General features: G+C 45.0%; 1 protein-coding gene across 4 annotated transcripts in view; it reads right to left on the bottom strand.

The window, feature by feature from the left end:
* The window catches only part of ELMO2 (engulfment and cell motility 2), a 36835-nt gene extending 26257 nt beyond the window's left edge, over nt 1-10578 (bottom strand). For 2 of the 4 annotated variants that reach the window (XM_070420813.1, XM_070420816.1), the window contains exon 1: nt 10485-10578. The gene's annotated coding sequence lies outside the window, so the exon portion shown is untranslated. Of the gene's footprint in view, nt 1-4347; nt 4503-10484 lie in introns of those variants that run through there. The other 2 variants (XM_070420815.1, XM_070420814.1) reach the window with 2 other exon arrangements.
* Nucleotides 10579-27503: the final 16925 nt, after the last annotated feature.

Genomic DNA, 27503 nt, shown 5'->3' with positions numbered 1-27503 from the left:
CTGGCCCGTTTGAAATGAATAAAACTAAAAAAAAAAAAGGACCGTACCCTTTTATGTAATGATGTTTACTTTGAATTTATATTAGTTCACACAAACACTCCATCCATGCTTTTGTTCCGGCCCTCCGGTCCAGTTTAAGAACCCATTGTGGCCCTCGAGTCAAAAAGTTTGCCCACCCCTGCACTGGACTAATGGATAGTTTCGTGTGTATTTACACTCCTCGCCTACAAGTTCAGGAGAGGCCTTTCTCTTAATGAAAAAGACTTTCTTCCTGCCCCCCAGGTTTAGCCCCTCACCCGCAATTCACCCCTCATTGATGGAGAACGCCTGCCTCCCGTGGAACATGCCGCAGAGCTGCTGCTGAGCTGTAGTTCCTGTATGCTATCCATTTTCCAGCCCAAACACAAAGCTCAGTTCTCCCAACCTTGTGAGCATGGCGAAAGGGTTAAGAGTCCCGTCCCCTTCAAACCAGAGGCCTCACAGGAGGGAAGCTTTCATGACTATTTCCTAACTAGGATGGGCCGCTTCAGAAGTCAATGATCACAAATACAAGCATTTCCAGAACATGACAATGTAAAAGAGATGGTTTCAAGGTGCTTTCACTTAGTTGTTGAGTCCTCCCAGCAGCCATATGAAGTAGGCAGAGGAGAATTATTACCTCCCTGTGAAGATGACAAAATGAAGCTCGGGTTAAGTTGCCCGAGTTCTCCCAGCTAATAAGTAATCAAGGAGACAGAAGTTGGATTTAACTTTAGCCATTACCCACCCCCCCCTCCCCCACCCAAGCTAGCCTGAATTTCTGTTCACTGCAACTAAATCAAGCCTAAAGGGACTTAAGGAGGCTGGCCTGATGGCCCCTAAAGCTTCCACAACTTTGGCAGCTCCGAGCAGAATTTTTCACGTGTAATTTTTATGTGCCTAGACACACAGCAAACCTCTGAATAGAAACTGGCCCCATGAGATTAACTTGTGGTTGAAATGCTCTGCTCCAGTGACACAGCAAAGCAGGGGCGGTACCACAAATATCTGGGTGCTAGGGCAGGCATCCTACTCTTATCGGTAAATCTGTCCTAATTAGGGGTGTGACTGTCAGCTGTGAGATCATTTTAGAAAATTGAGATGCCATTTACATACAATAAAATGCACAGAGCTTCTATATATAGTTCTATTATATGTATTTCTATTGTGTATATGTTTCTATAATGTAAATATATTATATATACGTATAATGGAAATACCCACATCTCTCTAATCTAAAACAAGACTTTGAACATTTTCATTACCCCAGAAAATTCCCTCCATCATTCCAGTCAATCCCCTACCTCCCAGCCCTCTGAGAGGCAACTTCTTTCTGACTTCTATCACTTTGCCTGTTTTTGTACTTTATATACATGGAACTGAACAGTATGCCTTCTTAGAACATTTGTTATTTAGTTCATTTTTCCTTGTTTTTAAAATAAGTAGACAGCCTAGGTACAACAGGAAGAGCAGCTTGCTGGGATGACTTTCCCTGCTGAAGTAGCAACTGGATTTAGAGCCAAAGGACCCAGGACCTAGTCCCAGTTCCATCACTAAGTGTCTGGGTGATGTGCACATGTCTCTTTTACCCAAGTTTCAGTTTGTTTTCTACTGTGAGATGTGATTGCTAATCTAAAGCATGTGTAAGATGCCTTCTAAGTCTAAAAGTCCATGATTCTAAAGTGGAACTTAAAACTTTGAATGCAGATTGCCCATTTCAAAGTCCTTACCGAAAGAAGCTACACCCTTATTTCGATGGTGCTGCTAAGAAACAAATAGTGTTTGGGGGAACTCTTTTCTAGGTACTGTTATTAGAGATAAACAAGCTAAAGCTCATTAACTTACAGTTCCACTTGACTTTGACCCCATATAGCAGTTCCTAGGTCGACTGTCCCTTTCCTTGTTAAAGTTAGCCCTGAGTGATTCCCAACTGTTCCAAGAATTTATATCCATTTTAAAGCTTGGAGATTTGCAACCATCAAGACTATTCCAGAGATACTATAAACCCCCATTCTCAGCAACTCCACCCTTTCCCACAAAGCCCAGGCAGCCCAGTGTGTTGAATGACCTCTTCCCAACTATGCCATAGCTGATGGCACCACAGTGAACACTCAACTTTAGCTGGACTAGTCCAATTCTTCCTCTTGAACTTACAGACACAGGCTAAAAGGGAGTTGGGTGGCAATGGCCCTGGAACAGAAAGGTCACAGTCAGCTTTAGAACAGGTATCATGGCAAGCCCAGGCCATTCGTAAGCCAAAGGTACAGAGAAGCAAACCCCAAGAGCCCTGCAGAGGGAGCTGCTCTGCAGAAAGAATCCAGAAATTTGCAGACGATTGGAGGCCAGAAACCAGAAGCCACAAGTCCCCGAAAGAGATGGAAGAGGCCACTGCCTGAGGACTTTTGAGATTCCATGGCTACACCTCCTACACTTGCGGCACCGGAAATTCCCTTGTATCATGCCAATAAAACTTGAAATTAAACTAGCCTGCATTTCTGTTCATTGCAGCTAAAAAGCCTAAGACTAAGATTGACCCAAGCTTTGAAACAGCTCTAATATGGAGGTATGAACAGACCACAGCATAACATGCATAAGATGATGCATCAAGAAGGCCCTTAATTAACACTGGCTGAATTAATGAAGAGTAGAAACCACTTAGAGAAGTCTGGCTTGTTTAAAACAGAGCAGTTATATGGTGACTTTATAGCAATCATCTGTACATAACAGTTATGTGTAGATGCCTCTTTATAATAAGTAGACAGCCTAGGTACAACAGCATTTTTATAGCTGATGCTCACAAAAACCCTGAAATCACCCCCATTTTATAGGTGAGGCAATTGAAGTTCGGACGAGTTGAGAAACTTGCCTTCCATACGCCTCCACCTCAGAACCGGATCACAAGGCTAGGTCTTAGGACTTCAAAATTCATTCTCTTCCCTCTACGTAAGAATCCCTTTGATGATGACATTAGCTAACAATTACATAGTGCTATGGTACTGTTCTAAGGGCTTTGCAAATATTAACTCATTTAATCCACACAGCAACCCTGTGTGGTACATTATTACCCTTACTTACAGATTAAAAAATGGGAGGCACAGAAAAATTAAGTTCCATGCTCAGTGTCACAGCAAGGATGTGGTGCAGCCAGAACTTGATCCTAGGCAGACTGGTGTTGTCTGAAAGCCATGCGAACACAGGAACCCTGTGCCTGGCCCATAGCAAGTGCTCAGGGGAGAATTCTAGTTTGCTGTACCTGAAGCTAGAATACACTGAAGCTAAGAGACCCACAAAACAACAATTCACTATTTTAACAGATAATGGTACTCCACCATCTAAACCAGTGGTTCTCAACCTTCCTAATGCCGCGACCCTTTAATACAGTTCCTCATGCTGTGGTGACCCCCAATTTCATTGTCACAAATAATTAAAGCATAGTGATTAATCACAAAAACAATATGTAATTATAAAGGGTGTCCCAAAATTCACGCAAGAAGTAATTTTAATAGAAAATACAGGTTTATAATTAAAAATTGTAAATTTTTTATTGATTCATAAAGTATACAATATAGGGTTATGTATGGAATAGCATATTGGGTAAATGGCCTCCACAGCTTTGCTGGCACATACGCACTCTTTTGTTATTGCCTGAGCGGCCGCATTTTCGAAGAAGAATGGTCCGATGATGCCTCCAGCCCAAAATCCGCACCAAACAGTGACACGTGGATGCATTTGTTTCTCAACAATCACTCGTGGATTTTCTAAACCCCAAATACGACAATTTTGTCGATTAACCAAGCCATCAAGATGAAAATGAGCCTCATCGAAATTCAGCCACATTTATGCAAAATGGTCATGGAAAATTTCAACAAAAGAGTGCATATGTGCCAGCAAAGCCGTGGAGGCCATTTACCCGATATGCTATTCCATACATAACCCTATACTGTATACTTCATGAATCAATAAAAAAATTATAATTTTTAATCATAAACCTGTGTTTTCTATCAAAATTACTTCTTGCGTGAATTTTGGGACACCCTTTATATGTGTTTTCTGATGGTCTTAGGCGGCCCCTGTAAAAGGGTCGTTCGACGCCCCCAAAGGGGTCGCGACCCACAGGTTGAGAACTACTGAAAACTATTCAGTCCTGCACAATCCCACCAGATCTCCCTGGACTACGTGCTATTTTTATGAGGTAGGTCATGTTCCTTCATTTCTTCTGTACCTTTTCACATTCTCTTCCTTCCTTGACTGTCAAATGAACTCCTATTCAAGCTTCAAAGCCCAGCTCAAATGTCACTTCCTCTCTGTACCATTCTTAGCTTTCCTTACCTTTCCTTAGTAAAAACACCTCTCTTTTCACTAGCTCCTCCTCCAAGGCAGGTGCACCCCTGTGGTCTCATCAGGCATATAGCTGTGGTTCAGTGAGCAGCTGTGTCTGCTTAAATCCACCAGCTCTGACTTCAACACCTATGCACTGGCTGGTTCTAAATGGAAAGAGACTGGCATGAATTGTCTTAGTTGCCTGATGTTCCCGTCATGTCTTACAACCTCCCAACTACACAGTATTTCCATTATTTAAAGTTATTTATTTCCATTATTTAAATCCACTCTAACATTAGAGTGGATTTCAATGGAAAACCAGATTTAGTACCCTGACTCTAGTTAAAAGAAAGGGAGAACTATCCCTCTGCTTTTCTCCCTATAGAAATATCGGGAAATAGGAGAATGGAAGTAATAACATTCTCCAGACCATTTTCCCAGGATAAAGGATCTCCTTGTGGGGAGCTCTTCCAGCACTTGTTTGCTTACTCTTTTCATTTTCATTTTAGAACGGAAGTGGAAATTAGGTGGAAGCAATTCAATAACATTGCAAAATTCTCGGGTTTATAAATAGCCTTACTCCGCCACTCAGCAATTGTATAGACTCAGTAGCAAACAGTCAGGATAAGGGAGCTACAGCTCTACATGCAGGCCCAGAGGCAGAGAAGGAAAATGCCCCTTCCAATTGATTACACAGCTCTCCATTCCTTGCCCTCCCATCCCTTTGGAACTATTAAGGCTATAAAGATGACATGGAAAACTCAAAATGCCAAAGAACAGGAGCGAGGTACACACTGATTTGAAGAAGATAATCCTATAAGGATTGAAAGCCCAGGTTTTCAAAGGCAAAGCTGGGGCAACAAGAGAAAAATAGCAGCATCGGTGTCTCCAATGAAGCATTCTCTCAGTGGCTTCTGGAAGGTGTGCTGATCAAATCAGCACCTTGGAGCTTTCCCATCAATCACCTATGCAGTGACTCCTTTGTGGAGCTGGATTCTGACAGGGGGTGGACAGCCCATCTTAAGAAAGGAAGTGAAAGATGATCCTTTCCGATTAGTAAGGAATTCAGAATGAAGAATGCCAGAGGTTTCCAGCTCCCCCTTCCCCCTTTCTTTTTAGGATAGGGTTGCCTAGTGCTCTTTGTTCTGTTCTGCTTTCCACTCAGTGGGGGAGGCAGGGGTAAGTTTGGTTTATGTTTCCTGCAGCAGAATAGCCACACCAGGAAGGCAACTAGAGGTCACACCATCATTCTAATCAAGAACACAATCTCAATAGAGGCTGCTCCCTGAGATCTTCTCATCTGAGAAGTGACTCAACTTCCCTTAGTTCTGACCACCAAGTGACGAGGAGGTTCTGAGGTAGAGAAGAGGGGAATTCGGGAGGCAGAGATTCATGTTCTGACATTCACTGCTAGAAACGCTGCGAAGGACCATCATACCAAAGGCAGCTGAGATTTCTCCTTTTTGTTGAAATTTGTTGGACACAAGACTTATTCAAACATGTGGTTAAAAACCACTAAGTTAGATAGAGCCCAAGTGTGGTGAGGAAGGGTGTGGAAACAGGGTAACTGGGCTTCTTCCGCTTAACACCTACCCTAAGAATCACCTAGGTCTCCTCTTATCCTGCTTAGAAAGCTTCTGCCGTGTTCCTGTACTCACATAAGGGAGCTGACACTCCTGCACAGAGCATGCCCTTACTCCAGTTCCTGTGGCTTTCAGACCCTCCCTTGTAGATGCTACATCCCTCACATCAGGCCACTTCGTTCCTTCAAACATCCTCCAAGTCTGAACTTTTGTTGCCTTCACCATGCTCAGCTGATAAACTCCTACTCATCCTTCAAGGCCCAGCTCAGACAATCACTCTCCCAAGTGGATTTCCTAGTCCTGCACCCCGTGTCCTCATCTGTTCTCCTCGTCTTTTAGACATACCTTCACAATCCCAATGACTGTGACTTCCCTATGAGCAGTGTCTGCTCTTGCTACTCTAAGTGTGATCTGCACACTGGCAGCACGGGCCTTGCCTGGGAGCTGCAGGAATACAAATCACCCACTGAGTCAGAATCTGCCTTCAAAAAGGTCCATCCAGGGAGTTCATGTACACCTCAAAGTCTGAGAAGCAGCTCTAGACCAGTGGCTCTAGTTGTGCATCAATGCCCACCCCACAGTCATGGAAATACTCTCCCAGGTGATTCTAATGGGTGGGTGGCCTGGGTTGAAAGCCACAGCAATTTGGGGATCAAGTCTGTGCCTACTCCCCAAAATTCATAGCACAATGCCCAGTACACAGTTGTGCCCACAGAATTCCACACCAAAAATACCCTTCAGGATGGCTCTCCACCTAACTGCCTTTAAAATAGAATATAAACACTAATGACAGAGGATTATTCATTGCCTAGAATTGTGAACCCCTAACTATAACAGAGAAAACGAATTTAGAAGGGGCCAGTGTTTACAGACCACTTGCTTCAGTCTTTGGCAATCAAAGGAACAGAAACTGAGATGGAAAATACAGATGAACTTTAAGAGACGGTTTTCCTTCAACAGACCACCATGGTTGCAACTGGGAGGCAGAGCTGTGTAAGGGAAGGAGTGTGGGGAGCTAAGAGTCCTGGGTTAGGCCTGAAATCTGGGCTGTGGGCCTGACTCCTTCAATACCAACCATAACAACACAGCATTGTTTTTGTAAAATCAGGCCAAGCCCTCTCATTTTACAAATAAGGGAACAGAGGTCCGAAGAAGTTGGCAAGGCCACAGCACCAGTTAGGGACAAAAGAAGGCGTGGGCCCTCATTTTTGGGTTAGTCTCCCCCCTGGAGCACAGGAGACCTCACTGCCTACAAACACAAGCCTCTCTAGACTTCAAGTCCTGATCTACTGAGGGGGTTGGACAAGATGTTTTTGAGGTCTCTTCCAACCTTGACCTTCTAGTGAGACAGTGCAGCTTAACAGGAGCATGTGTTCTGGAGTGGATTTCCTTACTTATAAAATTTCCTTAGCTATAAATGGGGATTAGCATCAATCAAACTTTATAAAGTTGTTGGAAACATAAGTGGGATAATATGTGTAAACCATTTAAGCATAATACCTGACACAGAGTAAGCAGAATTCCAACTATGAACTTGAAGAAGTTGCAAAAACATTGTAACCATGTTTCACCAGCATAAAAGGGCCCTACTTGCTAGGCTGAAGTATAATGATGATAAAATGAGGGAACATATGTGAAAGGGAGAAAAATCAATATAAAAGGCAAAGCACTGCTGGTGTGTTGTTCTATTATTATTATTATTATTATTATTATTATTTTCTTCTAGCAGAATAATGTTGGGGAGTTTTACAGCCAGTTCCAGAGCTGTGTCCAATACAATGGGACATAATAGGTGCTCAACAAATACCTTCCAGTAACTCTCGTCTAAAACCAGCATGTCTAATGGGGTTTCAAATTCATATGCCTTAAGCATGCCCTAGCCGGTCGCTCAGTGGTTAGAGCGTCAGCTTCCAGACGACAGGGTCCCAGGTTTGATTCTGGTCAAGGGCACGTACCTTAGTTACAGGCTCTATCCCCAGCCCTGGTCGGGCCCATGTGGGAGGCAACCAATCGATGCGTCTCTCTCACATCGATGTTTCTCTCTGTGTCTCTCCCCATCCCTTCTACTCTCTCTAGAAAAAAAATATCCTTGGGGGGTGAGGATTAACAAAAGACACTCCCCCCCAAAAAAACCATCCAAACCCCTAGATACCTTAAGCAGCCAGCTAAGTAAGTAAATAAGTCAAGTGGCATCTATGTCAGGATAGTGGCAAACTGCAAAGTACCCGCCCTGCATAAAGAAGTTCAAATTAAACACTTTCATGCACATTGCACTGTTTCGCTTAGAAAGAGCCACTTTGCAGTCCCTGCACATCACTGATCCTGGTTCTTCATCACCACGGTGTCTTGCACATCATCTAATCATTCTGTGATCACTGTTTTTGCAACTACACGATAAGCATCCTAAAGATGAAGGCTGTGACTTATACTCCTGGTCATCCTAAATGGCCTAGAACAGTGCCGGCCTCACAGTGGTGAGGACCTCACTCGGCGAGCAATTATGAAACTGAACAGCCTGACTGTTAACTCAAGCCTAGCACTCCCAGCACCTTTGAGATGCTGCAGGGGGTGCACATTGTTCTGTCCAGATCCTGAGCCCAGGCTGAGTGGGTGCAGGCTGTGCTGAGGTCTGGTGACTGGGTCAAAGAAGGACTTGCCAGATTTTTCCTTCAACTGCATCAACTATGCATTCAGACACATTATCTCTGCATGGAACAAGTTAGAACACCCAATCTGCCCGAAATACCACTGTTTCCAATAAGTTTAGTCCCCACTTCCTGTACCCTCAAACCTCCTTGGCACCTCCTAGAGGCAGCATAGGGTATTGAAAGACTCCATATTAACAGAGGGGAGTCCTCATTCTCATCATTCTAGGATGACTGCTGGCAGGCGAAGTAACTTTTAGGAGCTTCATCATTTTTGCTAGTCAAGTGCAGATACTACTTTATATACCTGTGGCATTTTATCCTCCTCTAGACTCAAAAAGGGACACAATGTCACAGGTATATAAAGCTCCAAGCACCGCACAGCCCAACACAGCAGCCCCTAGCACATGTGGCTACTGAGCATTTGAAATATGGTCACCACGAACTGAGATGGACTGTGAGTGCAAAACACACACCAGATTTCAAAGACTCGGTATACACACAAAAACGTGAACTATCTAATAAGTTTTTATATCGATTACATGTCAAAATAATAATTTTGGAATATATTAAGTATACATTACAAGAATTCATTTCACCTGTTTCTTTTCAATGTGGCGACTGAATATTTTTAAGTTATACGTATTGCATGGTATTTCTACTGGACCGCACTGCTGCAGCACAGGGCCCGGCATGCACAGAGTATCCCAGTGTTGGTTTCCTGCCCCCACTGGTAGGACATAAGGGACCACACCCTTCCTCCTGCCAAAGCCAAGTCCTCCATTCACTTTTTAAATAAATATACCCAGTGCCCAGCCCTGTGCACGATGCTGGAGGCACAAGGAGCCAAAAGCAGGGTTCTTCCTGGTGCACCTTGTCGCCTGGCGGGCTGGAGAGACAGGAGTGCTCTCCTAAATCAGTGCCGCTGCAGCTGTGCAAGTGCGGGAAGGAGAAGTGCACAGGGTGACGAAAGTGGGGGATTCACGGGGTGGGGGCGTCGGGCCGCGGATGCCGAGGGGAAGCGATACTTGAATGGCGATCTGAAGGATGAAGACTGGACTAAGTCAGGCGGGAAGAGAGGCCCAGGGAGCAGGAAGTCCAAGCGTCAAGACCCTGGGGGCTGAGAGCGTCCAGAGGGAGGAGAGGGTTGAGCAAGAGGGATTCGCAGCCTGGGAGGAAGGAGAGGCCGGAGGGGCCGGATCTCCGGGGCTGGGGTGAGGGCCTGGGGCTGAGGGCCGGGGCTGACCCTTCGGGAACCGGGAAGCCCGCCAGCTTTGAGGAGCCCAGTGTCCGGGTCTGATCTGCATTTTGAAAAGATGCCTCTGGCCACGGTGCGAGGCCCACGGGAGAGGGGAGAGGGCCGAGAGCATGTGGGCGGGTCAGCTGGACACCAGGAGAGGCCAGAGGCGAGAGAGGCCTGAGCCGCGAGGGCGGGCGGGCGGGGTGGTGACCAGTGTCTGAGTGTGCAGCGGGGCGGCGACGCCAAGGGCTCCCGGGCATGAACACGTGCCACCCAGCCCCGGACACTCTCCTACTGACCCTCTCCCATCCCGTCCCTCTCCCATCTCCTCGCCCCCCAGCTCCCGTAGCGCCCCCGGCTCCACCCTCCTTCCCCCGCCTCCCTCCGACCCAGCCCCCGCTCCTCACCGCCTGGCCCGCCCTCTTCCCACCCGACACCCCTTCCTAGTCAGGGACTCGGCATCCCCGCGAGCCGGGCGGACCTGCTGGGCCACGACCCCTTAGGAGCTGCGAGCCCGCCCGGTGCAGCCCAGGCCCGCCCGCTCCAGCCCCTCAGCCCCCAGGGCAGCAGCCCCCGGCCCCTTCCCAGCCGGAACGCGCTTCTCCTCGCTGCGTCCTTAGGGCCAGGCCCTTCTCCGCAGCCCGCCAAGACCCGGCCCCCGGCGCGGCCCGCACTCACCAGGGCGCGGACCTAGGCCCCGCTCCCCGTGCTGGGGTCCCGCTGCCGCCGCTCCTCCGGCCTCCGCCCGCCCCGCCTTCCCTGGGCCCCGCCCCGCGCAGGCCGACCCGGGCTTCTATTGCTCCCTTTCGCCGTCACGCTGAACTCTCTTCCTTCAATTCGTTTGTTGGCCTGTCACTCAAGAAAGGGCGGGCCCAGCTGTCGCGGGAAACGCCGGGGGTCTCCGCCCGGCTAGCGGAGGCCTCTTAAAGAAACAGGCTGCCTTTTTCCCCTCGGTGGGTTATGGGATCTGGAGGAACGGATTTCTCAGCAAATGCAAGAGGCAGCATTTTTTTCCCCCTTCAAACTCGTCTTTTGGCACACCCGGGAGTGAAGGAAGAGGCTTCGATTCCTTGTGAGGAGTCAGAGGCTTCGAGTGCCAGCTTGTCCTCTGTGGCACTCAGACCGGTGCCCGGAGTGGGGACAACCGAGCGGGAGGTGACAGCGGTGTCAGGCTGTGAGCATGCTCGCCACCGAGACGGAGCTAATTATACCGGCACCCAGGGCTGACCGTGGGCGCTGAGCCGAGGCAGAGGGTGCAGCTCAGCGGTACTGTTGATAGAGACCCGTGGGCGGTGGCATTTGTCACCGCCACTGCGATGGGAACAAGGCCGGCAGGGCGCCAAGGCCTCGCTCCTGCCGTCTCCCTTTACACTCGCAGCACCTCCGAAGGAGGAGCAATGCTGGACCCCTTGTTACAGAGGAGGACGCGGGTCTTCCGAGGGGGCCAAGATCACACAGATGGTAACGGGCAGAGCAAGACACCAGCTTGTGCCTGTTTGATTCCAAAGTTTATGCTTTCACCATTTTATTTCACGGGTCCGTACAACCACTCCGGGAGGCAGGTATTTAGCTGTCCGTTTTACAGATGCTCAGTGGAGACTAAAGAATGAAACGGATTGATACTCAGCAAAGGGACTAAATAATGACTGCCGTTTACATGGCACTTCCAGCCGGCAAAGCAGTTTTACATACGTTGTTTCATTTGATCCTCAAAACATCTCAGAAATGACGGTGATTCTTATTAGTCCTGGTTTACTGGCCAATAAAATGATGCTCAAGGAAGTTTGAGGCTGCAGTCCTTGCAGAGGTCATCAGCAACCTTTCCACAGAGGCCCAGATAAGAAATACTTTCGGCCACGCGATCACCGTCACGGCCACTCAATTTTGCATTTTAGCTTGAACGCAGCCACTGACAGCATAGGAACGAGTGATTGTGTCTGTGTTCTATTGCAACTTTATTTACAAAATCGGTGGTGGCCTATGGCAGTAGTTTGCCCACCCCTGGTCTACACTTTGCTGGATACCAAAGCCTTTCATAGACTATTGCGTTGTGGGATCCTCACATCCACATTGTTATCATTCATACTACCACTCATTATTATTGATGTATTATTATTGTTAATGATGCTATTATCAGCCTTATCATTTCAAAAGGAGCAATCTAAGGCGTGTGAACGGTAAAGACTGGCCTGAGGTTAATGCAGGAACGGGAAGTCAGATCCAGCTCCCCTCACCCCGCATCCTCTGTCTCCCACAGTGTGTTGTGAGATGGACATGAGAGTTCCCCCTTGGTACAGCGGTTCTCAACCTGTGGGTTGCGAACAATGAAAATACATCCTGCATATCAGATATTTACATTACGATGCATAACAGTAGCAAAATTACAGTTATGAAGTAGCAACGAAAATAATTTTATGGTTGGGGGTCACCACAACATGAGGAACTGTATTAAAGGGTCGCGGCATTAGGAAGGTTGAGAACCACTGGTAGCAGATCTCCTGCCTGTCCCATGGAAGGAGACTGGCTGCATTCATTTTACCGTTATCAACCCCAGGGGTTACTCCTCCTCAGGTACATTCTCCCCTGTTACCCAGCCCATGAGCACCTCTCCCTCCCTGAGCCACCATGGTGCTTCTACCCAGCAGCCTTTAATGTTACTGAGAATAGAAGCTGCTGGGAAATAGGTTCCCTGTGCATAGTGACTGCAGTGGCACCTGCCAGCTGTCCACTGAAACCCCTTCCTGCTGCCTTTTACAGTCACATGGCTGTCCAGCTAATTTCACTTCCCAGCCTTCCTTGCAGTGAGTAACTAAGTCCTTGCCAGTGGATACGATGTGTGAAACTCAGGCAAGGCCTTTAGTCAGAGGCCCTGCCTCCTCCCTGCTCTTTCGCCTTCTCCCTGGCTGGGCCCAGCCTTAAGCTTATGATGAGGATGTGCTGGGGGGTGGCAGAGCCACATCATAGAAGGTGCCAGTGTCCCAGAATGATCGCATGGAGTGCTTCATACTCTTCTGTGAAAGAGAAATAATCTGTTCTTTAAGTCACTAACCTTTTTTTGGGGGGAGGGGGGCGGGAACGGGACACCTGCTTGTTAGGCCAGCCCTGCACTTACACAACCCTGAGAGTGAAAGCCCCCCTAAGTTTGGTGCTCATGGTGCCTCACTTGCCTCACCTCAGTTCTGACCCTGCTCAGTGCATATTTTATCCAAGGAATGAATCGTTCACTTTAGCTTTACAATACTTTGTCTTTTCTTCTGATATGCCAGTGCAGAGTCTTTCATTGCAAGTCAGGAACCAATTCTGGCTTGCTGTAGCAGGAAAGGCGTTTATTGGCAGGCCAGTGGCGAATTCACAGAGGTGGCATGAAGCTGAGAACTAGGCTTAGAAAAGAACAGAGACTGGAGACACTTTGGGTGTTTAGATGGCCAACATGGATCAGTTCCATCTTTTTCTCCCCTTTATTGATCTTTTTTTGATCAATGTCGAAGTCTCTGGAACAGGTCCAATTGGTTGAACTCAGATATGTCCTCCCCTTAGCTAAAGAGGGTGGGCACTTTGATTGACAGCTCTATCAAGGCTGCACATAAGGAAAGAATTCCAGATCCCTCTACCTCCACTCCCAGCTTCTACCCCTGAACAGCTGAGGCCAGGTGCCCTGTTTTCAGGCTGGGCTCAAGTAGGAGAATTACCTGAATCTGAATGTCATGATTACATGAACCCAGCACAGTGTCTGGCACAGAATAGAACACAGTAGTTAAGATCCTTGGGCCTTGTAACCATACAGAGCTCTCTGCTACTTACCAGCTGTGCATTCTTGTGGAAGTTACTACATTTCTCTGAACCTCAGTCTTCTCATCTGTACAATGGGGATGATAACAGTACCAACTTTAATGCATAGTAAAAATTAAATGAGATACAGTAAAGGTATACTTAGCACAATGTCTGGCACATAATAAGTGCTCAATAAATTATAGCTGGTTTTAAAAATTATAACAGGTCTTCAATAAGTACTTACTGTGTGAGTGAATTATCTGTAGTATTTTGAGTTCCTCTAAAATCACATCTGAAACTGGAGTGTATTGAAACACCCCTCCCAGTTCTCTAAACCACTGACCTTCCACATTTGTATAGTTCATCATTCCCTTGGTGGCCTCACTTCCCTCCTTCCCCAGCTTAGAACCCTGGTCTTCACTATAATCACTCAATGTGTTCACCTTGAACCCCATGCCCCCTTCTCTCTCCATCTATTCACCTGGAAAATCGCAACAGTGCGTAGCCCCAACTCACTGCCTGTTCCACACATGTGTGCAGCCGTGGACTAGGCCAGAGATAAACAGAGAACCTTTCTGGCTCCAGTGGGCCCTCCCACCCTGCGATAATCCTACAGTACCTACTTCCATGGTCAGTTTACCTTCCACTCACCCAGAGCCTGTCTCATATCATCTCCTCTCTTCTGCCTTCGACTCTTCACTCTTAGTTAATGACCTTCTCTTATCTCTTTGACAAAAACAATACAAAACAAAAAACAATAAGGAGAAAACCATCTCCTCTTCTCATTGCCAACTCCACTGATCTACCTGCATCAGGACCCGAGTGCTCCGCCTTCTCTCCTGTTACCATAAATGTGCCTTCTCTGATCCTCTGTAAGAGCAACTCTGCAGGGGTCCCCTAGATCCCATCTCACCTACTCAGAAATTTTGCTCTTGCAGTTACCCCTTTGCTCCTATCACATCAGTGCTTCTGTCATTCCCATCGGCACCACCTCGGCCGTAATATGGCCCATCTGTAGAATACTGGGGGCTCAGAATGATGAAATCTTCATCATGGTCTGCAAGACCTTAGCTCATCTGGCACTTGACCACTTTGACTTAAGCTACTCATGTTCTCTCCCTAGCTCACTCTGCTGGAATCTTATGGGTCTAATTTCTAATTCCTCAAACAGAGTTTCTTCCTACCTCTGTGACTTTGCACTTGCTATTCCCTCTCCTGGGGTGCTCTTCCCCCTGATCACTACATGGCTTACTTCTTCACTTTGTGTAGGTCATGCTCTAATACCTCCTCAGAGAAGTCTTCCCTGACTCTATTTTCTCTAATCCAGCCCCTCTAACCCCACTCTGTTCCCTGAGCTGGCTCTAATCTTCTTCACAGCACATGATGTCATATTAGTGTTTTGTTTTCTGACTTCCACATTTGTTGTAAACTCGGCAGCAGCAGGAATGTTGACTGTCTTGTTCCTAACTGTATCCCAGCACGTAGTCGTAGAGCATATCTAGTACATAATATGTGATCAGTATCCTATTTATTGCATCATTGAGTAAACAAATTACAAGAAGGATTTCTGATATGGTTGCTCATAAATGTCAAAACCTATGTTTATGTGCTAAAAGAAAAGGAACCAGTATCTAATGAGTTGTGCTGGGGACTGTTAAATATATCAACTCTTTTAAAACTGTCAACTTCCTATAGAGCATGAGGAAGATTGAGGTTTAGAAATGCAAAGGTGCTTGCTAAGGTCACAAAGCCTGGCTGGTACCCAAAGAATGGGTAGGCTGACTCCAAAGTATGTGTCCTTTTCTTTATTCTACTCGCTGAAAACCCATATACCTGGGTAGTTCATTCTTCACATTGTTCTTATTTTAAAACACTTGTGAAGGCTGACTGTATGATACTTTGTGCTAAGGTCTTTACATGTTTTATCTCATTTGATCCTCATGTTCCTATTTGGTACATAGTCTTATTGCCTTTATTATACAAACTAGAGGCCCGGTGCACAAAATTCGCACAGAGCAGGTTCTCTAGGCCTGGCCGGTGATCAGGGCTGATCTGTGGGGCAACCGGCAGGACGATTGGGGGTCCCCCACTGGCACCTGCCTTGGCTGGCCTGGCACCGCCTGCTCACAGGCCCCACGCACCCCCTCCCCACAACCCCCCCACCACCACCACCGCCAGTCGCCTCCCTCTGCGGCACCCACCTTGGCTGGTCTGGGGCCTGCAGGCTGGGAGCAGCTCCTGGGTTGAGCGTCTGCCCCCTGGTGGTCAGTGAGCATTATAGTGACTGGTCATTCTGCCGTTTGGTCGATTTGCATCTTAGGCTTTTATTATATAGGATGAGGAAACAGGCACAGAAAGGGTGAGACACTTCCCCAGGTCTATTTGGTGGGGTGACAAAGCCAATATTCAAATCCAGTTCTGTCTAATTTCAAGGCCTGGGTCTTTTCTGTAACGTTGTGCTGTTTCCCTTAAGACAACTCTCTGCCTCTGCTAGAAAGAGAAGAAAAATGACTAACACAGGCGCATAAAGTATCATTAAGAAAATTCATGGTGACTTGGCTCTTTAAGTGAGAAGCAAAGGGCAGGAGGCAGACAGCCAGTCTAGCATGGGCTCTTGCAGGTTGGGGGGTTCACATAACTCATGATAACTTAATTTACGAAGATCGTTCTTCCAGGAACTGAGGCTTATCATATATTTGTGCGAGTAGAGGCCTGGAGAGAGATGGAAGTGGGGGGCAGGGACTGGAGACCGTGGTGAGCAGTCAGCTATCAGACCCAGCAGGGGTTACTTGAGCCTCCGGTGAGACCAGCACCTTCTGCTGGCATAGGGGATCATCTTCCAACATCTAAAGCTCTGAGTGTGTGTGTGCTTATGTGTCTGGGGGCCAGAGAGGGAGAGGGGAGGGAGCAGGAGGAGGGAACCTTGCTAACGCAGGGCCCCTCTGTCTCACCATCCCTTGTCTACATCCCTCTAATTGTAAGCCTGGCCCGAGAGATCAGAGCCTGGGTGGCAGCTTGGGGTTTCTCTGCTCCTATAGGCACCTACATGAGTTTTATTGATCTGGTTTGGCCAAAGCACCTGCCTATCTGTTGAGAAGCTGAGGCAGCCATCATGGAAGAAGTGAAGGCCCACACTTGCCAGAAGGCCTGGAGGTCTGGCTGGGGGCGGAGACCATCTGGAGAAGCTCCTGTTTATTGTAGAAGACCGCCTGACCCCCAGAGTTTATCTGTTCTTTTCATGAACATTTGTTGAGTGCTCAATGTAAGCCAGCCACTGGTTATACAGTGGTGAGCCAAACAAATGTAGTTCCTGTCCTCAGAGCATTCACAGCCCCACAGGGGAGATAGACAGCAAACAAAAACCAAACAAATCAGATATGTCATTACAGACTGTGATATGGGAAAATGATTAGGTTCACTTCTCTACATTCTGGCAGCTAAAGCAGAAGGATTGCATGATCATGGAGGTCCTCTCTGAGGAGGTGATGATGATGTGGAGACTTGACAGATGAATAGGAGTTTTCCAGGTGAAGGGTGGAGGGTAGGGTGTTCCAACAATGTGGGGAGATCTGGAGGTAAGAGAGATCCTGGCTTGAACTGGGTGGTTGGATCATAAAAGCAAAGGGAAGAGGAAGTAAGGAAGAAGCCAGCTAATGCAAGGCCTCTTGTCAGCTCTGCTGTGAAGAGTTTCACTTTTGTTCTCTGTGCACTGGGAATCCATTAGAGTTGTAAGCAGGGCAATAACACGATTTGATTTAAATTCTGAAAAAAGATCTCTCTTGGTGGCTGTGATCAGAGCTAGAGATGGTGATGGTTTGCCCTCTGTCACTGCTGAGGATGTCCTGCTGGGTTTGTGCTGCTGACTCTCATGGATCTAGGCTTCTATGGCCGACTAACCCCTTTTGAAGGACACCTTCTCCTTTGGAGGTTTTATGCCTGCATTCAGGTGGACGGTCTCTTCTTGTCCTGGGGGATGGTCTACTCCTTTAAGGGATGTGTTGAATAGGGTCTGGCCAGGAGATAGAAACGACACCAGGTATTTGAGAGAGAGAAATCATATAAAGAATTGTCAATTAGGATCACGTTGTTAAGTAGAGATCTAAAAAAGGATTAAAAGGACTCTGGTTTCACAGATTTAGTGACTGCAGGAAGCATCATACCCACCGTCTCTAAGGCCGAAGGAACAAAGGAAAGACATTGGAATTCTTAAAACTTAGAGACAGTCCCGAGGTTCCTGAAACTCAGCCCTCCGAGGGGGTCACTGGCCAGCTTGTGCTGGGGTGCTGAGCTCAGAGGAGGACCTGTGAGGAGCTCAGCCGAGGAGGGGCTGCTGCTCAGCCTGCGCTGGTGTCTGCAGGGGCATAAGGAGGCTCTCTGCAAATGTGGGGAGAACGGAACTGGATTCACCTGCCAAGGGGAATAAGTGATGCTGGGGTGATGCTCACAGGACTCCCACGGGAACAGGGAGGAGCAAGTCCGTTTCCTCCTCCAGGCTTGCAGCTGCCCACGAGCACCCCCATTAGCAGACACTGGGAGGGAGCTGCTGGCAAAGACGCACAGCAGTTCTCGGAAGCCCAGCTCCAGCATCACAAAGCAGGGGATGGCAAGGTGGGTTTGGAGTGGAGAGACCGCAGCTTAATAACCACACGGGTCCCATTCTAAATCTCTGTTTCCATCCCATTTTGTTTTATCATTTAATTATCAGAGGGCAGCCTTATTTCTAAGATTTTTGGGAAGTCATCTTATTGTCGCCTCCTGTGATTCTCTCAAGTCGCTCCCTATCTGGTGGTGGGGGCGGAGGCACACACAATGAGCTGATTTCCCAGCAAAGTCTGGTGCCTTTGGTGAAAGAAGGGACGAGGAAGTAGTGAAATGTGGTGAGAGGTTCACCCTGAATGGCTCTAACCCTTGGAAGAGGCCACAGTGCATTTGTCCTGGCATTGAGAGAAGAGTGATAGGTAGCACTTCAAAAGAATTGACAAAAAAGGCAACTATAAGGCCCATTATACAGAAGAAGAAACCGAGGCTCAGAGAATTCATTCCTTGAGTCAGAAAACTCCATCTGTCTGACTGCCTAGCCCACAGCCTTGTGACTAGAGCTTGCCATTTCTTCACGTTTATCCTCCTATGAAAGTGGGTAATGACGTCTGCCTTTCAGGGTGGGTGGTGAGCGCTAACTGGCTTCATGGATTAAATAGAATCACACAGCCATTTTTGGAGACAGATGCTGGGCACATTCACACTCCTACTCACCAGCCTAGGAACTTGTAGTTCAAATTCGTGCCTTTGCAAAGTCACAAAGCAGTCCATGTCGTGGATCTGGGGGTGGGAAGGCAAGTGGTGCTCTCATACTGAAACAAGAATGTAAAATCCTTGGATGCCATTGTCTCAGCGAAGAATGATAATGAGGATCATGATAATAATAGTAATATGCTTCCACTCAGTGAGCGCTGACTATGTGTGTGCCAGGTATTCTATATGTATGATTTTGCTTTGTCTTTTCATTATATATGTATTTCAGGGCACTATGTGCCAGGTTTCATGTTATGTTAACTCCAGTCATCACAGTGACGCTGAGCGGTAGGTATGATTATTCCTGTTTAACAGATGATGAACCTGAGTTAAGAGAGCAAATAGAACCAGACCGTAGAATAGGCATCATTCAAATCTTGGACAAATGAAAGAGTCTATTGCATCAAATTTTTTTAAAGCATCTACAGGTTTTAAAAACTACCAAGTTTGATTCTTTCTAAAGAAAAATAATTATTTTTAAAATAAAAAATCTCAATAGATGGGTTGGATAGCAAAATGGACTGAACAGTTCATCAGTGAGCTAGAAGATCAAACTAAGGAATTCTCCCAGAATTCAGTGCAAAAGAATACATAAATGGAAAGTCTGAACAAAGTGTTGAGACATGAAGGACAGATACAAAAGTTCCACTGTCCCTTACTGTGAGTTACAGAATGAGAGAAGAAAACAGAGGAAGGAGAGGCAGTAATTCAAGAAATTTATTTGGAACTTAGTCATTTTTCTTCTCCTTCTATTAGAGGCAGAAAGTTGGTCTCACAGGAGGCTCAGGTAACCTCTGCTGGGTCCGATAGCTGACTGCTATTACAATTCAATATAATACAAAGCTCTTATAGTGAGAGGACCTAGGAAGTAATTCCTGTAAGTGACAGAAAGGATGTAAAACAACCTACATCTAAGTACATGGTGATGAAATTTCAGGACACGAAGAATAAAAAAAGAAATCCTGAAAGCTTCCAGAGTGGAAAAAGAGGTGATCGAGGATGGAATGAGAATAAGATTGACCTCAATCTTTCTTCTCATTTACAACTTTGTAAGCAAGGCGACAGAATGCTATCTTCAAAGTTCTCTGGTGAAATACTTGTGAATGTAGGATTCTTTACCCAACCAAGCTATCAAGCAAACGTGAGAGCATCTTAAAGACATTTTAAGACACAAGTGGACTTCAAACGTTTAAACTCACAGTCCATGTAGAATAGCATTTCCCAACAGGGTACTGGTGGCATTTTGGGTGGACAGTTCTTTATTGTGTAAGACTGATGTAACCCACTAAATGCCAGCAGCATCCTTCCTTGTTCACTGTGACAACGTAAAACACTCCACATTAGAAAGGGGTGTGGTATAGCCTCTGGTTGAGAACCCGAGGGTGTAGAAGAGCAAATGAATCCAGGAAGAAAACGTGGGGCATAAGAAGCAGAGGTAAGTAAGGAAACCAGCAGTTTATTTATAAGTCTAAAATAAATATCTTTTCTTATAATGACTAACTAAAATGTGAGATGATCAAATGGGATGGAGAGGCTTGCAGTTTGGAAAGGAGGAAGGAGAGAGAAGTAATAGCATGCTAAAATTTCCATTCTATTTAGTAGGAAAATATAGATATTATTTACTCTAGAGTTGATTAAGAATATGCTTAACTATGTGTTTCAAAAATATACATATAATAGGAAGAGAATGAATATATATATATTTCATGTCATTAGAAGACAAATTAATTGGGAACAAATAAAATGCTATCGACTATTCAAAAAGGAGGGATGAAAACGAAACACAAAAACAGCATATCTAGTAGAAAAATGCATGGTAAATGGGAAGAAATGTGTGAATATGGCAATAATAATAATAATACATGTGAATATGTTAAATTCACTGTTAAACAATAGAGACTTGCATTTAGTAAAATTGTCAAAGTGTATGCTGTTTTATGAGACAGCAAAAACAAAGTAATAAAGACTGACAAAATACTGAAATAGAAAAAGATACACCAGGCAAATGCCAGCAAAGGGGGAGCAAGTGGTGCAAGCAATCTTAGCAATAGGCAAAATGGATTTCAAGGCAAAAATAATCAGTATTATTTGAAAAGACAAAAATATATATTGATAAGATATTCAACCTACCAATAAATTTAGCCTTTATGCTTGCCTGTGCCTAGTAATGTAGGATTGAGATCTGTGATGGGAAAACTGATAGAATTTCAGGAGAAAACAAACAATCCACAGCTTTGTGGGAAACTTTAATATATAGGAATCTACAGAACTAGGAGTCAAGAAAATCCAGTAAGGAACTGGGAGGATTTGAATATCATGATTAACTAGCTTTATTGAATAGATTAACATGGAGAAATTTGTTTGCCCTTTTCAAACACACATGATAACTTCGCAAAATCATCCTTACTTGAAATAATAGTTATTTCTTTTAACCTTTCCCCCTTTTTGCTTTTCTCCTAGTCTCATATTTTTCTTTCCTCCCCTTCCCATTTTTCTATCTGTACCACCTGCTTCTCCTCCTCCCCCCAGGAAATCTTGCCTGCAGAGTGACTATATCCTTCTTATCTTCCTTTATGCTCATGAAATAAGATGTACATATATACATACCTAAGTCGATTTCTCTCCCTGTCTCTTACAATAATGGAATCATAGTTTGTACATTTCTTTGCATCTTTTTAAAAATACCTTTTAATTTATTTCAGAGAGGAAAGGAGAGGGATAGAAACATCAATGATGACAAAGAATCATTGATTGGCTGCTGCTTGCATGCCCCACACTGGGGATCGAGCCCGCAACTGGGGCATGTGCCCTGACCGGGAATCGAACCGTGACCTTCTGGTTCATAGGTTGACGCTCAATCACTGGGCCATGCCGGATGCGCCATTTTTTTGCATCTCACAGAGATGGAAGATGGGAGCTCCTTCAAGTCAGTACATAGACGTTTAAGACATTCTTTGTGAATGGTGTTACAACACGCCACAATTTATTCATTCTACCTATGGGCATAGCACTTGGGTTTTAGGGTTTTATTGCCACAATGATCACTGTTGCTATGATCTACATACATTGCAGTGCTTTTATTTCTATGGGCTGGATTCTCGAGCGACGGACTGCTGGCTCAAAGAATACATGGAGTTGCTTTATTTTGATAAATGTTGCCAGATTGCTCTCCAACAAGGTCCTAACTACTGTGATGTGATGAAGACAGTCCCTGCCCAGCCTGTAGCAGGTGTTACCATGCTCCCAAATTGCTAGTCTGATGTGAATGAAGTGATATTTCATTGTTTTTTAATTTGTATTTCCTTGGCTCCTAGGGAAGCTGAACATCTTTTTAGGTTTATTCTGCGTTTGGATTTTTAAAAAAATAGTCTAGTGATAGCTTCTGACTATTCTGATTCTGATATGAATTTGCAAAGGCTATTTGTATATATAGATATTAACCCTGTACCTGCCATCTGAGTTGTAGATGGACAGAAAGATCTCATTGAGTGCTCAGTAGATGTAGTGTGGTATGTTTACTTCTAAGAGCTTCATGGCTTTATTTTTTAGATTTAAGTCTTTGATTCAGCTGGAATTTATTTTTGTGTAAATGACACGAAACCAGGTTCCGATTTTATTTCTTCTCTCTCTACACTCTCCAATGTGGTAGCCTCTAGCCGTATGTGGCTAGTGAGCACTTGAAATGTGACTGCTCTGAATTGAAATGGGCTGTAAGTTTAAATCATACAACGGATTTCCAAGACAAAAAAAGTAAAATGTTTTATTAATAACTTTTATATTGATTACATGTAAAATCAGAATGTTTTGGATATACTGGATTAAATAAAACATTAAAATGAAATTCACATATTTCTTTCTTTACTCTTTTTAATGTAGCTACCAGGAAAATGTTAATTATGTACACAGCTTGCATTATGTTTCTATCGAACGGCACTATTCCAGATAATCAGTTATGCCAGAACTATTTCCTACACAGTTTGTTCTCTTGCACTTATCTTTTATCTGCCTCACGAGGGGTATATCTATTTTATTGCTTGAAATAGACTTCTGTCTTATTCATCACTTCCCATCATCTTTTGAGTAGCTCTTTTGTGTTTGGAGAAATTAATCAGAACTCGAATTCCCAGCTTCCCTCACTATTAAGATTGTGGATTTGACCTTCGTAGAATGAATGGGAAGGAAGCTACGTGGGGAATCGAGTCCTGCATGGAGTTTCCATTTCCATAGGCCCAGGTGGCTGAGGCAATGAGCTTCGATGGTGGCAGTCCCAGCAGTGGTTTCAAGGTCAAGGTCCTGGCATTGGGGGGATGGTGACAGCAGGGGGCAGTTCCTTCATCAGGCAGCACTGGGTATGGTTTAGGGCAGTGGTCGGCAAACCGCGGCTCATGAGCCACATGTGGCTCTTTGGCCCCTTGAGTGTGGCTCTTCCACATAATACCACGTGCGGGCGCACACGCACAGTGCGATTGAAACTTCGTGGCCCATGCGCAGAAGTCGGTATTTTGTGGAAGAGACACACTCAAGGGGCCAAAGAGCCGCATGTGGCTCGCGAGCTGCAGTTTGCCGACCACTGGTTAGGGCACTGATAGACCTCGAGTCTGGCTGTTTAGCCCTCACAGCAATTTTGTGAGCTACTCAGTATCTCTTTAATAAACTTGTTTTCTGCTTAATCATTAGAATCAACTTCTATGGCAATATGTGTGAAGACAGAGCGCATAAGGAGTAACAGAGGTGGGGAAGAAGAGTGGGCAGTAGGGTGTGGCTACAAATTCAGAGCAGTGCTCAAACTGACTCAGGCACAAGTATTAGGTTCTTTGCATTATTGGCAGTTACTTAAGGCTATAAAATTTCCTTTGAGTATAGCTTTTTGCACCCCCCATACATTTTTTCAAAAAGTCTCTTAATGTTTGCTAGATAATTTGGAATTTCACTTTTGTTCTCCTTTGATCCGGGGGTTACCAAATAGTGTGTTTCCTATACTGAGTTTCCAAGTAATTTGCACATTTTGGCAACCTTTTAAATGATTTACTTCTTTATCGAATGACAAGCACAGAAGATAGCTTATGAAATATCTAATTTATTGAATTTTCCAAGAGTTTCCTTATGACCAAGCAGATGATACATTTTGGTAAATGCTTGAGTATGTATAAAATACATACTCTGTATTTGAATAAATATTTATTTGTTTGAGTTTGTAGATTATATTTTTAATTCTTTGATGTATCTATTTTTCCCTAACAGAGCAACTATTTTTAAAAGAGATATATTGAAGCCTCCTACTAAAGTTGTGTTTTCATGAGCTTCTCTTTTTATTTCTAATAATCTTTACTTTCTGTATTTACCTGCTAGGTGGCTTGGGGCTGAAGGTTTTATGCTCATTACACGCTCTTCATAAACTGTGTAGTAATAATGCCTTCTTTATTCACTTTGGAATTTTTATCTTGAAGTCCAACTTGTCTGATGTGAGTGGCGCTCCTCCTGCTTTTTTGTTTGCTCCCTGGTCAAAGCCAGTTTTTGAATCCCAAACACATGGACGCAGCAAGCGTATCATTGTGGCCCTGAGACCAGATGCATTGGGGTTGCAGCCTTCCTCTGACAAGTTTCCTTCAGGGAGGGTGCCCATTGGAATTCTGAGGAGTATCCCCTAGAACTGAAATGGAGGCGGTGGCACTGAATGGCAGAGGGTGGTCTGTAGCCGATACTGGATGCCCTGCCCACATCGACCATCAAGAGTGAGGGCTTATTCCCATGGTTGTTGGAGTCACTGCCAGCAAATAGTCCTCAGTTGTCAGCAGTCTCCAGGGTGTGCCTAGGCTGAAGAGACTTGCCTCACCTAAGGTCAAGCCCTTTCCCAGGGTAGCCCATGTCCAATTACCGGGTCACTTGGGACTGTAAAGGCCCAGCTCCCCTCATGCCAACTTGGCACAACCCTGAAGTGCCGTCATAGCTCCAGAGCCCCTCAAAGAGCGGGCTGATGCTCTTATTGACTCTGTATCTCAGCCCACTTCCTCCCTTTGCCCAAGCCTTCCTTCCCTTTCATAGATGTTGATCCCCAGGGTCCTTCACACACGCATCTTTGTTTCAGAGTGTTTCTTCTAAGGAAGCCAACTCTGACAATAGGAGATTGTGTTTATGATAACGAGATGCATGCTTAAGAGTGAAGCATCATAATATTGGTAACTTATTTTTAAATGATTCAGAAAAAAATGTGTACCACGTACAAAGAGATATAGAGATAAAGAGAATCATAACAACAGATGATGGTTTATATAGAAATGTTGATTGTAACATTCTTCTGCCTTATTTGGGGATTTAAAATGTTACAAAATACAAAGGTGGAAATAAAATCCCTGTATTCTATTTTTAATAGGTGTCTCAGTGTGAGCAAAATTAAACTTGAATGTCCAATCTGCTATCTTTACCTGGGAGCCTGTCATTATTTTAAATCTTTTTGTTTGTTATTCTAAGACAGTTATTTAAATCTGCATGCCTCCCTTTGAATTCTCCTCTGGTCTCATCTCATAGATTTTTATATTTTGTGTTCTCATTGCTAGTCATTAGAAATAATTTATAATTTGGATTTTGGTTTCTCTCTTTGACCCGAGAGGAGCTAGTTAAAAGAGTAGATTTTGGATATTTGTGTCTATAGGAGTTTTGTTGGAGGTGAGGTTTTTGGTTTGATTATTTGGCTTTTCAGGTTGATGAATTCCAGTTCTCTTGCATTGTGGTCTGTGAAATGGCTTGTGGTATGTTTTGCCTTTTGGAATATAGCAAAATTTCCTCTAATTTTTCTGGGGAGATGGTTGAGTCCATCCTTCCATTTAAAACCAGCTCCTGAGCCTTTGTTGAGCAAGCAGCTCTGAGGTTTAGGGCAAAAGCAAGACCTAGTGCATCTCGCAGGTCAAGAAGGAGGGAGTTGGCAGAGCAACGTCCCCCTCCAGGTCCGAGAGTGCTCAGGGACCAGAGGCCCAGGCCCAGGAGCCATGGTCAGAACCTGGGAACACTGGACTTAGGAAAATCTAAGGAGCTCCTGAGGGAGAAGCTGCACCTGCCCACATGCTGTTCGTGGGGCTCACTGCTCAGGCGCTCAGAAAGCTGTGGTGCCCAGTAAACAAATGTGTCGAAGCCTTTCTTCCCTGAGAAAATGCCATCTGAGGGGGAAGAGTGCAGAGGGGGTCCTTCGGGGACCAGCAGCTTACCAGCTGGGGCGCCGCAGACCCAGAGCGCAAAGACTGCTGTGCTGGCCATTACTCGGGGACGGACTCTGCCATCGATCCCTAGTGAGCCCGCAAAGGAAGATGCCAACGTGCCCACGGGGACCTCAGAGTGAGAGGAGAAAGAATGGGCACGTCTCAGAGAGCAGCAAGTACAACCTCCTGGAAGAGAGAGAGGACACCCTCAATAGCAACCGACGATGAAAGCAACACCTAAGGAGTTGTAGGTGCAGTGTGCACACGCTCACGCTCACACACACACACACACACCCGTTTTGGATCGAGGGGAAATCGCATGTTCAGACTTCAGACTAAAGTTCTCAGGAGATGAATCAAGGGACAGGAGGGTCACTGTTGAAGTCTGACCTGGAACACCACATGGAAAAATAAAACACACAAATCAGAAATCCACAGAGATGGGAATTCTGGGAAGTGAAATAAAAGAGGTTCAAGGGAACGATGCAGGTGACCAAATACTTGTATATTTAAATTATTCAGTCTTGGAATTATTATTATTATCATTATTATTATTGGAACGTTGGAAATTCATGAAATGAAGGACATGGAAGACAAGCAATAATTAAACAAAATAGTGGAGGAAAATTTTCCAATAAAGACTTAACCTGAAGATTTGAAGAGTTCCCTGAATTCCAAACAGAAGTGGTAAAATATGATACTCCCTTTTAGGCAGGTCCCGGGGAAAGGACTGAGCTCCGAGTATAAAGAAAAAGCTTTCCAGCTTTCGGCGAGGGAGGGTAGGTAACTTACAAAGACAGACAGTGAGGCTAGTATTGGACTTCTTATCTGAAAGACTGGGAGCAAACAATGATTTTTCATCTGCTACTGGAAGCAAATAATGATGTAATAATACCTACTGACTTCTGAGGGGGAAAAAAATCCCGAGGGAAAGACTAATAATATGGGACTCTAAGTACTAAAGGGTCTCAATCTGGTATTTGGAGAGATGGAGAATAAAAACATTTCCATTTCTTTGGGGGTTGGGAACACAGAGATGTAAGCGTATGGTAAATGGGTCACCTTACTGTGGAGAAATAGATGGCATTTTTATATAATGGAAGATCATATACGTGTGATTATGTATTTTATTCTGAACGTGCACCCCAGTGAGCCAGCAAAGGAAAATACCGATGTGCCTTCCTTAAAAAGGAAAAGTAACTGCTATTCTATAGAATACCAACATCCGAAAGAAAGGAAAAAAGATAATAAATGGCTATGTTGTCAAGCCAGCAAAAAACAAGAAAAAAGAAGAGAGAAATAACAAAGAAAAGTAAATAGGAAGCCTGGATTAAAGTGGAAGGAATAAAATAAAGCATACCATTTTATACTAATCTCAAATGAGCTGAATTGTCCCATTAAAACCCAAAGTCTGCTAAATAAGATTAAAGAACAAAACCCGGAC

The sequence above is a fragment of the Myotis yumanensis genome, unplaced genomic scaffold, assembly GCF_028538775.1.
Source record: "Myotis yumanensis isolate MYYU_CA2020_CCGP unplaced genomic scaffold, mMyoYum1.0.hap1 SCAF_7, whole genome shotgun sequence".
NCBI classification, from domain to species: Eukaryota; Metazoa; Chordata; class Mammalia; order Chiroptera; family Vespertilionidae; genus Myotis; species Myotis yumanensis.
This window is presented reverse-complemented; position numbering and strand designations above follow the sequence as displayed.